The 8460-nt window shown below is 48.1% G+C and overlaps 1 protein-coding gene across 10 annotated transcripts in view; it reads left to right on the top strand.

Moving 5' to 3' along the window:
• Positions 1-1896: 1896 nt before the first annotated feature.
• Positions 1897-8460, top strand: part of ADGRL3 (adhesion G protein-coupled receptor L3) — an 820040-nt gene continuing 813476 nt past the window's right edge. For all 10 annotated transcript variants that reach the window (XM_030313795.1, XM_030313793.1, XM_030313791.1 and 7 more), the window contains exon 1: positions 1897-2696. The gene's annotated coding sequence lies outside the window, so the exon portion shown is untranslated. The remainder of the gene's footprint in view (positions 2697-8460) is intronic.

Genomic DNA, 8460 nt, shown 5'->3' with positions numbered 1-8460 from the left:
CAGATGATTAAAATTTGGAATTTGCATTTAAGGAAGATCCAATAATCTGAGGAGGCATACAGACAAGCTACTCGTTATTTAAAAGAATAAGAAGAAAAAAAAAAACAAAACAGAATGAAATGGGTGTTATCCTAGATATACCACCAAAGTGCTATGGGAATATAAGAAAAGGGGTGATTATTTTGATTGGGGTTGGTGAGAAAAGGTTTTGGAGCATTTGGCACTGGAATTGAGCTTTGAAGAACCCATGAGATTTTGATAGTCACTTGTATGGGTATGGTCTGTTATGCTAATGAGGTTTTGGGTTCTTCAGATGTACTGTGGTTGATTATACCTCCGAAGAGCTCTGGACGGGCATTAGACCCTTCTGAATATATACATTCAAATACAATTGGATATAATGTGCTTGTTGAATGCATATAATAAATCTTACTTTCTCTCATAATTGTAACTCAAACTTACTGGTACAGAAAATAACACCTTAGTCTTTTTAGATCATGAATTTTAGAGGAGAAAAGACCTTATAAATTACCGGCTTAACCTTCTATCTTATTTATAAAGAAAGCACAAAGGGGCCTCAGTATTGACCAAGGTCACTCAGTTAACTTGAGAAGGCTTTCCCCACCATCAGAAGGCATTGCTTGCAATCGGCACCTTTCTATATCATTATGGTAATTTTTACTGACATTATGAAATAAAATCATGAAATCCCCACGTCCGATTATCAGAGGATACTTTTAAAGTCTGCAATGAACTGCACGTTGAGGTAAGTTTGAAGAAACATAAAATGGACCAAAGGCAGAAAACGCACCGAGACTAGGTACCTGCATAATGAAAATATGGAATAATCTGCACCTAGAAAAGGAGAAGCTGGCAGGACTTTCATTCTGACGTTTACTCACCTGGGGTGGAGTGGAGGAAAAGAAGAGGGGCGAGAGTTGCGAGAGGGGAGGGACAGAGACAGGGAGAAAGAGAGGTAGAGAGAGAGGGGCTGAGGTAGAAGCGTGCCTCAAAGCCGGGAGGAGATGTACCCTTTGTCTGACAAACCCTGAAAGGGAAGCCTCTTGTAGCAGCCCTCTCATTCCCACCTCCAAGCGTTTGCCGAGCTGCTAGGTGGAGTCCGCGCGGCGGAGCCCGAGTGCACTCCAGATCCGGGTTTTACCTGCCACCCCCTTCCCCCCGCGCGAGCCCCCTCCCCAGCTCTCGGCGCTCTTGGCGCTCGCCAGCCCGCGGCTCATTCTGGCCTCGGCTCGGGCCCCGGCTGCGTCCGCCGCGCGCAGGCTGCACGGCCCCGGCGCGCCCGCGCTCCGACCCGCTCTCGGCGCGTCGCCGGGTCTCCTGCTCGCCAGGCACCGCTCGCCCCAGTTCCCGGAGCGGGGATGCGATGCTGCCGCTGGTCCGGGTGGGCGCCGCCGCTGCCGCTGCTGGTTTTCCCCGGACTGCTCGTTGCCTCCGCTCCGACAGCTGCCGCTGCCGCCGCCTGTGACTCGCCCCCTCCCCTTTCTTTCTTCTCTTTTTTTTTGCCTCCGTCCTCTTTCTCCGGGTGTGGCGCGCGCTGCGGATTGCACGGTTTGCTTTGGCAGGAGCTCGCTCGTGTGTGCGCGTGTGTGAGTGTGCGTGTGTGGAGAGCGCCAGAGCCTTGCTCGCTCTCGGAGAGTCGAAGAGAGAGAAAGAACCGAAGAGGCGGCGGCGGCGCGGCGGGCGGCGGCGGCGCGGAGCTCGGGGCCGCGCGATGAAGCTCCCACATGCCCCGCTGCTGCCCGGCCCGGCCGGCGACTAATCTGCCACCCCCCCGGGCTCCGGGCTCCGCGACCCCCGGGACGCAGCCCTTGGCAGCCGGGCGCCCGCTCCGCCCGCGCGCCCCCACCGTGCACTCGGGAAGGAGTTTGCGTGGCCCTCGCTCCGGCTCTCGGCGCAGGTTGCGGGCGCCAGAGGAGACCCTCCGCGGGGAGAAAACCTCGGGAGAAGGAGGAGGGTTTGGCGGAGAAGAAGCCACACCCTGGCTGTCGCGGCTCCCCCTACCTATTCCACTGCTCCCTTCCCAAGCGGAAAGGGGAGGACGAGGAAGAAGAGAAAAAGAAGAGAAGGGGGTGGGGTGGGAGAACTGGATATAAAGATCGGCTGGGGGGATGGTGGAAGATTTTTGGTCTCTCCAGCAGCGTCTTTTCTTGAGCGGCGGCGGCAGCAGCAGCGGCAGCGGCGGCAGCAGCAGCGGGAGGAGAAGCAGCCCCAGCTATGACTGCCGCATGTTAATAGCTGCCGCTTGGGTCTGTCGGCCGCTGCTGGAGACGGAGCCCGACTCCGAAGTTGTGCAACTGTGGACTGGGAGAGACATTTGAACCTTGCTCTCTCTTTGCTCCGTTTTTAACCCCCTCGGTGTGTTTGAAGCGAGACAACGTACAGGAAGACAAATCTTTGGTTCTTTTTCCCCCCCTTCCCCTTTCTCCGTGGCTGTGTAGCAGAAGAAAGGGGGAAGGAGAGACTTTTTGTTGTTGTTTCTTTGGCTGGGGTCTCCACCCTCCTGCTGCTTTCTCTGCGCTGTGGTTATCATTCCTTGCGGCGTGTGGTGGGGGTGTCTTCTCCGGGGCCGGCCGGTCTTTTGCCCCGGGCTCCATGGCTGGATTGTGGAAACTGCACTCGGCTGCAGGTTGTTGAGCAACTGATGGGACGATCTCAGGGACCGGCGGTTACGAAAGGTAATTTATTCTTCTCACTCTTCCTAATAGTGGTGGCCCTGGCCCGGCGCAGGCGGCGGCGTCCGCGGGGCGGGCAACCGAGGGGGTGCGGGATTCACGCACACTCACCCACCCACTCACACAGTCGCCCTCACACACTCGCCCGCACGCACACTCATCCGATCGTGATGCGGGGTGGGAAAGGGAGGCTCCTGGCTGGTGGGCGCTGGGGTTTGGCACGGGTTCGAGTTCTTCCAGCAACTGGGCGATTTGGCGGAGGAGAGGGATGAAGGGGAGAGCAGACCCGGCGCATTCGCAGTCCGACACGCTGGGAGTAGGAACTGGAATTTCCACCCCGGGAATTCTCCCTCCACTCTCACCCCAGTGTCATCCCTTGGTGGGGGCTGAAAGCAGACCAGGGGGCGCCTTCTCTCCGCTGACCCGGAGCTGGTGCCGTTGGAGGCGGGAGCGGGCTGGAGAGCAGACAGGGACCGGGTGAGAGCTGCGCTCTGGGGTGATGGGGACTGAGGGGAGGCGAGCTCACCGCGATCCTTCCTAGACGCCCGTCTGGAGCATCCATGGTGGCCGCGGTTGCCCGGGTCGCGCCCCTGAGTGGCAGAGCTGCGCTGCCTTTCCGTACCCCGCCCGTGGTGTCCCCTTCACGGCAGTTTGGTTTAGAGCTGCTTGCCCGGGCTTTGTTAGGAGGTTTTGGTTGGAAAACGCTGCTACTTTCGTGGGTGGCCCGGGGCGGCGCGGTGTTGGGAGTGGGCACGGGGCGGGGGACGGCGTTGCACGAATCGGGGCACCGGCGGTGCCAGGGCGGGGTGGAAAGAGCACTGGTATCCGCGGTCGGCTGGGTTACAGGTAGGAGGGCGGGCGACCCGGAGCCTCCAGCGGGAGAAGGGGACGCTCCGGCTCTGGGGAACGTAGGTGCCTCCGCGCCCCCGCCACTGGTCCCCGGCAGGAGCTCAAAGGCTGAGCGTGCCAGGCCCCCAGTTGTAGGTGGGTGTGTGTTCCAGGGGTGGGGGCGACCTCTGCTACCAGGGTCAGTTGGCGGTGGGGTCGGCGTGTGCGTGACAGTGTGCGCGCGTTCCTGCGCGCTCTGGGGATGGCCGGAGGTATTTGTGGGGATGGCAGAGCCGATGCTAGTTGAGCTGATCTTGCTTATCGAAATCGCCTGGGATCCGCTTAACTCGAAAATCTGGTTTGAGGAGGCCGCGAGGCCCCGCAGGGGTTGCGAGGAAGCCACACGGTGTCCCCTCTGCCCCCGTGAGGAGCACCTCCGCGAGATGCGTGGCGCGCGTGAGTCTCTGGTGCAGCGCTCGACGCACCCCAGATTGGCCCTGATGAGGACCAAGGGATAGAACAGTCATCTCCGGGGCACATTCACATAGCCGAGTCCAGCCAGCACAACCCTAGTTCCTGTAATTCTCTGGTCACTTCCCTCAGTCTGATAGAAACCCGCGCTGCTTTATTTACGGCCAGAGATATCCCAGAAATTGGGCGAACTGGAGGTGTGTGAGCCACCTCTGGGTGTCTCCTCCCTGTGCCTGTGTGTGACCCTGCCTGCGGTGGTTGGGGCACATTGTAAACAACCGTGTAAGCACCCCTGCCACAGTCTCCTTTACGGCCGAACCTGCTGGTGTCTGTTGTGTTTACTTTCCTGGGTGGATTACTCATTAGGAAGTATAAGCCTTCTTGCACCTCTGATTTTACATCCTTCCAGCCAGCTGCTGGGGAAATGAGGAGACGCATAGACTCTGGCAGGAAGGAAAAACTGCCTTCTGGGTTTTGCTCTGAAGTAAATAGGCGGTCTGCTAATTTAGTGTCATATGGGCTATCAACACTAGTTAAAGAATGTCGTTGTAGAATCTACAAAGGCACACTTCTTTAGTAATTTTTCACTTGCAGAATGCTTTTCATTTCCCTGTGAGATTAAACAGAATTTAGCTAGATTTCCCTGGTTTGTTTTTCATTCTGTAATGGTACCAAATGACCCGGAGTTCTGGCGCCCAAGTTGTCTGTTCGTGGATTACAGACAGAATTGTCAGTTCTTTTATAGCATCACCAAGAGGTTTCCAGATAATTTGTGTAGGAGCTAAAAGGATATTTGTGTTGAAATATCTCTCAGCTTTGTTTCCCTCTTTTTTTTTTTTTTTTTTGTCACCAAAGCAAGGGTTAAAAATGTACAAAGAGGAATGGTTTTTAAAAAGTTAAAAAGCTAACCTGGTTTTCAGTTTCAGTCATGAAAAGCTACTAAATTCCTTAGTTGTAGATCAGCTCCGACTGCTTTGGTGTTTGGCACAAATGACTGTGTTCTATTTTGTTTTTAAAAGTATAGCACTGTAAATGTAAAAAGGGTACTTATTTTCCAGGTACTCTAATTCTTTCTCCTTCCTTCCTTCCTTCCTTCCTTCCTTCCTTCCTTCCTTCCTTCCTTCCTTCCTTTTTCCCTTCTCTTTCTTTCTTTCTTTCTTTCTTTCTTTCTTTCTTCTTTCTTTCTTTCATTCTTTCTTTCTTTTCTTCCTTCTCTTTCTTTCCTTTGATCTTGACTTCTTGAAAAAGCTTAGGCTTTTGCAAAAAAGAAAAAAAAAAGGAATAAAGAATCACTGATGCCTGATTCTGATTAAGTTCTGTTTTTATGCACGATTGCTAGTGGCCGTCATATTCATAGAAAACTTAGAGAATTGTGATTTAATTTATGAGGCTCTAGCTTCATACATTTGTTTGATTTCTAGGGGATATGGTTAAAGTCTTTACACTTGTAAATATTTCTGAAGATTAAGGGACACTTGTCCTGTCATTTCAGAAGATCTAATCGTAATGATTCCCAGCCCTTACACTAGAAGATTTGATCAGATCTGTTCTTTGTTTCCTAGCAGCCTGCGTTTGCTAGCAGTCATACATTCCACAGGTCCTGATGTCATTAGAACCAAGTCTGTCAGTGTATTGTGCTGTCTTTAGCTGAAGGTGAATGTGTCAAAGTGGTGGAAGGCCATTCCATAGCACTTTCATATCACTAAATAGTCAATAACCTGCTCCATTGGTGTGTATGGTGGCCTAGACTATTTCTATACACTTGGGGTGGGAGGAATGATCAGTATAAAGGTTTATGTGAACTATTTAAATATTTTAGTTTGACCTGTTAGGCTGTATCAGGCATCCCTGGCCTGAAGAGTGATAAACCAGCATGTGATTTGCCTGATGGGTAAATGCTTTTGATGTCTCATTTTAAGTGGCTTGGTGTGATTATCCTTCAGAGTGAGAGCTCTCCTCAAAAACATGAATGGAAGGTTTTCTTAATGATCTTCTTACAGTTTGGAGATTTAAATATTCCTTTCCACAGGGAATAATAGCAAGTGTGAGACGTACTGGCTCCAGCTACTGGCTGGCATTGTTTCTAGTAATTAAGAAAGGCAAATTTTTTATGGTCTTGATTTGTCTTTGATTCTTTGGTGAGCTGTATGTAGCCTAGGAAATCCGAAGTAGGAGATTTAAACATGTTATAAAAGCAAAAAGGTTGAAGTTAGTCAAATAATACAATGCTAAACTGAATTGTTCTTCAGATTTCATTTGGACCACTTTACCTGCTGCTTGAAACTCTCCCTGAAAAGGGTTGCCAAGCAAGAGTGACAGTGACTGTTAGAAGGGGGGGCATTTTTGCCCAGAAATCAGTAAGGAAAACTTATTGATTTTTGTATTTAAGAACAAAGAGCAATTTTTGAGAAATGTGCAGCCTTAATTTAGCATGGTATGGATGGCTAGAGCAGTTGGAATTAGAGGGAGGTGATCTTAAGTTTTGCAAATGGCTGTTTTCCCTTGGATTTCTTAGATTTGCATTACATTCAAATATGAATTTGCTCACATAGGGAGAAACCCTGAAGACAGAGGCTCTATTGTAATTTAGCTTTTGTTTACATTGAAGGACATATTTACACTTAGATTATTATTGCATTTATGTCCTTTCTTTAATGCAAATGAATTTCTTTATAGAAAGTCTATTTTATAATAAAATATAAAGTAGAACATTCAAATGGAAGTAAGGTCCTCCTGACATTTTCCCGTTGTTGTCTCCATTTTTGTGTGTGTGTATGTGTGTGTTGTTGTTGTTGTTGTTGTTGATAAATGGGGAGAAAAATCCAGATTTTTCATTCATTGTGATTTTGGTATTGCTGCTTACCGGCCAGTTTGAAAAAGTAGTGTGAGCATGCCTCTAGATAGCGTTTATGAGTCCTAAGATGTGCATATATCCCTTCAAAACTCTTTAATGTCATGCTGACTATCTGTGTGGCCCTATAAAATTAATTCAACTGCATAAGTGGCCATTATAACTTTTTTCTTAGAATTATGAAGTGTGCTCATGCAGTAACAAATACATTAAAAATTAGCCATCTACTCAGAATTAATTGTGATTCTCCATTTGTTTTAGGGCACGGGTGGAAGAAGGAGAGTTCTTTCTACATTTGATCATAGAAGATTCTGTAGACCCTAATAATTTATGTCTTGCTTATGTCTTACTGACATTTAAAACAAGAATATAGTTCTAGTATTAATGAATTTCTTTATCAGAGTGATTATATGTACACATTTGAAGAAGTTACCATTTGGTCCATATTACTGAAGAATCTAAATGGAATAATATTGGTGGTGATTCTGTTTTTTGTGAACCTTATCTCAGAGATGGGAAATTAAATCCCCCAACTGAATATTTCTTTCTGGTAAAACTTGTGGGTCAGTTATTTTGTAGAGCAGGTTCAGGGGAAGCTCTCTTCAGAGTATGTAAAAAGAAATGGAAAAAGAAAACATTTTTGTAACAATGCTATGATGTTATTTGCCCTTACTCTTATACTTTTTTTTTTTTTTTTGAGAGAGAGAGAGAGAGAGAGAGAGAGAGAGAGAGAGAGAGAGGTGGGAGAGAGGAAGACGGAGAGAGAGAGATCTTAAGTAGGCTCCATGCTCAGCACAGAGCCCCATGTGGTGTTCAGTCTCACAACCATGAGATGATGACCTGAGCCAAAATCAAGAGTTGGAGGTTTAACTGACTGAGCCACCCAGGCGCCCCTTACTCTCATACTTTTACAAGTGTACCATGGAGTTTTCCAGAAGGCACATGATCTGTGATGACATCGTTGCTCTGATAGCATATGTCATGTGTGCTTGTGTATTCTTATGTTTTAAATTTTTCTCAGATTACCTATTAGTACATAAATATTGATAGCTATAATCAACACAATCAAGTTGCTTTAGGTCATCAGTTTTTAAGCATGTGAAAAAGCCCTGGGACCGGAAGGTCTAAGAACCACTGGTGTTGGCTTTTGCAAGATCTGTCTCCTTGTCCTTACAAGTGTCTCTTCATCTGACCATATAAGGAGTCATCTAGGATAAGAAAAAATAAGTAGACTGTTCAAACTTTAAAAAGACACAAGTAGGTTGGATGTTTTATTATTTGACATTTTCAGTATTCTCTTTCCAGTGTAGAAAGCTTGTTTCTCGTTTTTTGGTTCCCAGTTACTGAAATAGAAATTTTAAAGATGCAGGTCTCCAGCCTGATTTGCTGACAGTAGCAGAAGAGTTACTGGGAATACTTAAAATCTGGGCCCTGGGTCTGGATATTCTGATATCTGGAGAGACAGAATGGTGTGGTGGTGAAGAGAAGGGACTCTGTGGTGTCTTTGCCTAGGTTTGATAACTTACTTGGCTTTGGGTCAGATACTGGATCTCTCTATGCCTCAATTTCCTGATATGTTTTTTAATGTTTACTTTGAGACTTTGAGAGTGCAAGAGC

The sequence above is a fragment of the Lynx canadensis genome, chromosome B1 (assembly GCF_007474595.2).
Source record: "Lynx canadensis isolate LIC74 chromosome B1, mLynCan4.pri.v2, whole genome shotgun sequence".
NCBI lineage: Eukaryota > Metazoa > Chordata > Mammalia > Carnivora > Felidae > Lynx > Lynx canadensis.
Note: the sequence above shows the minus strand (reverse complement) of the source record. Positions and strands in the feature narration are given on the sequence as shown.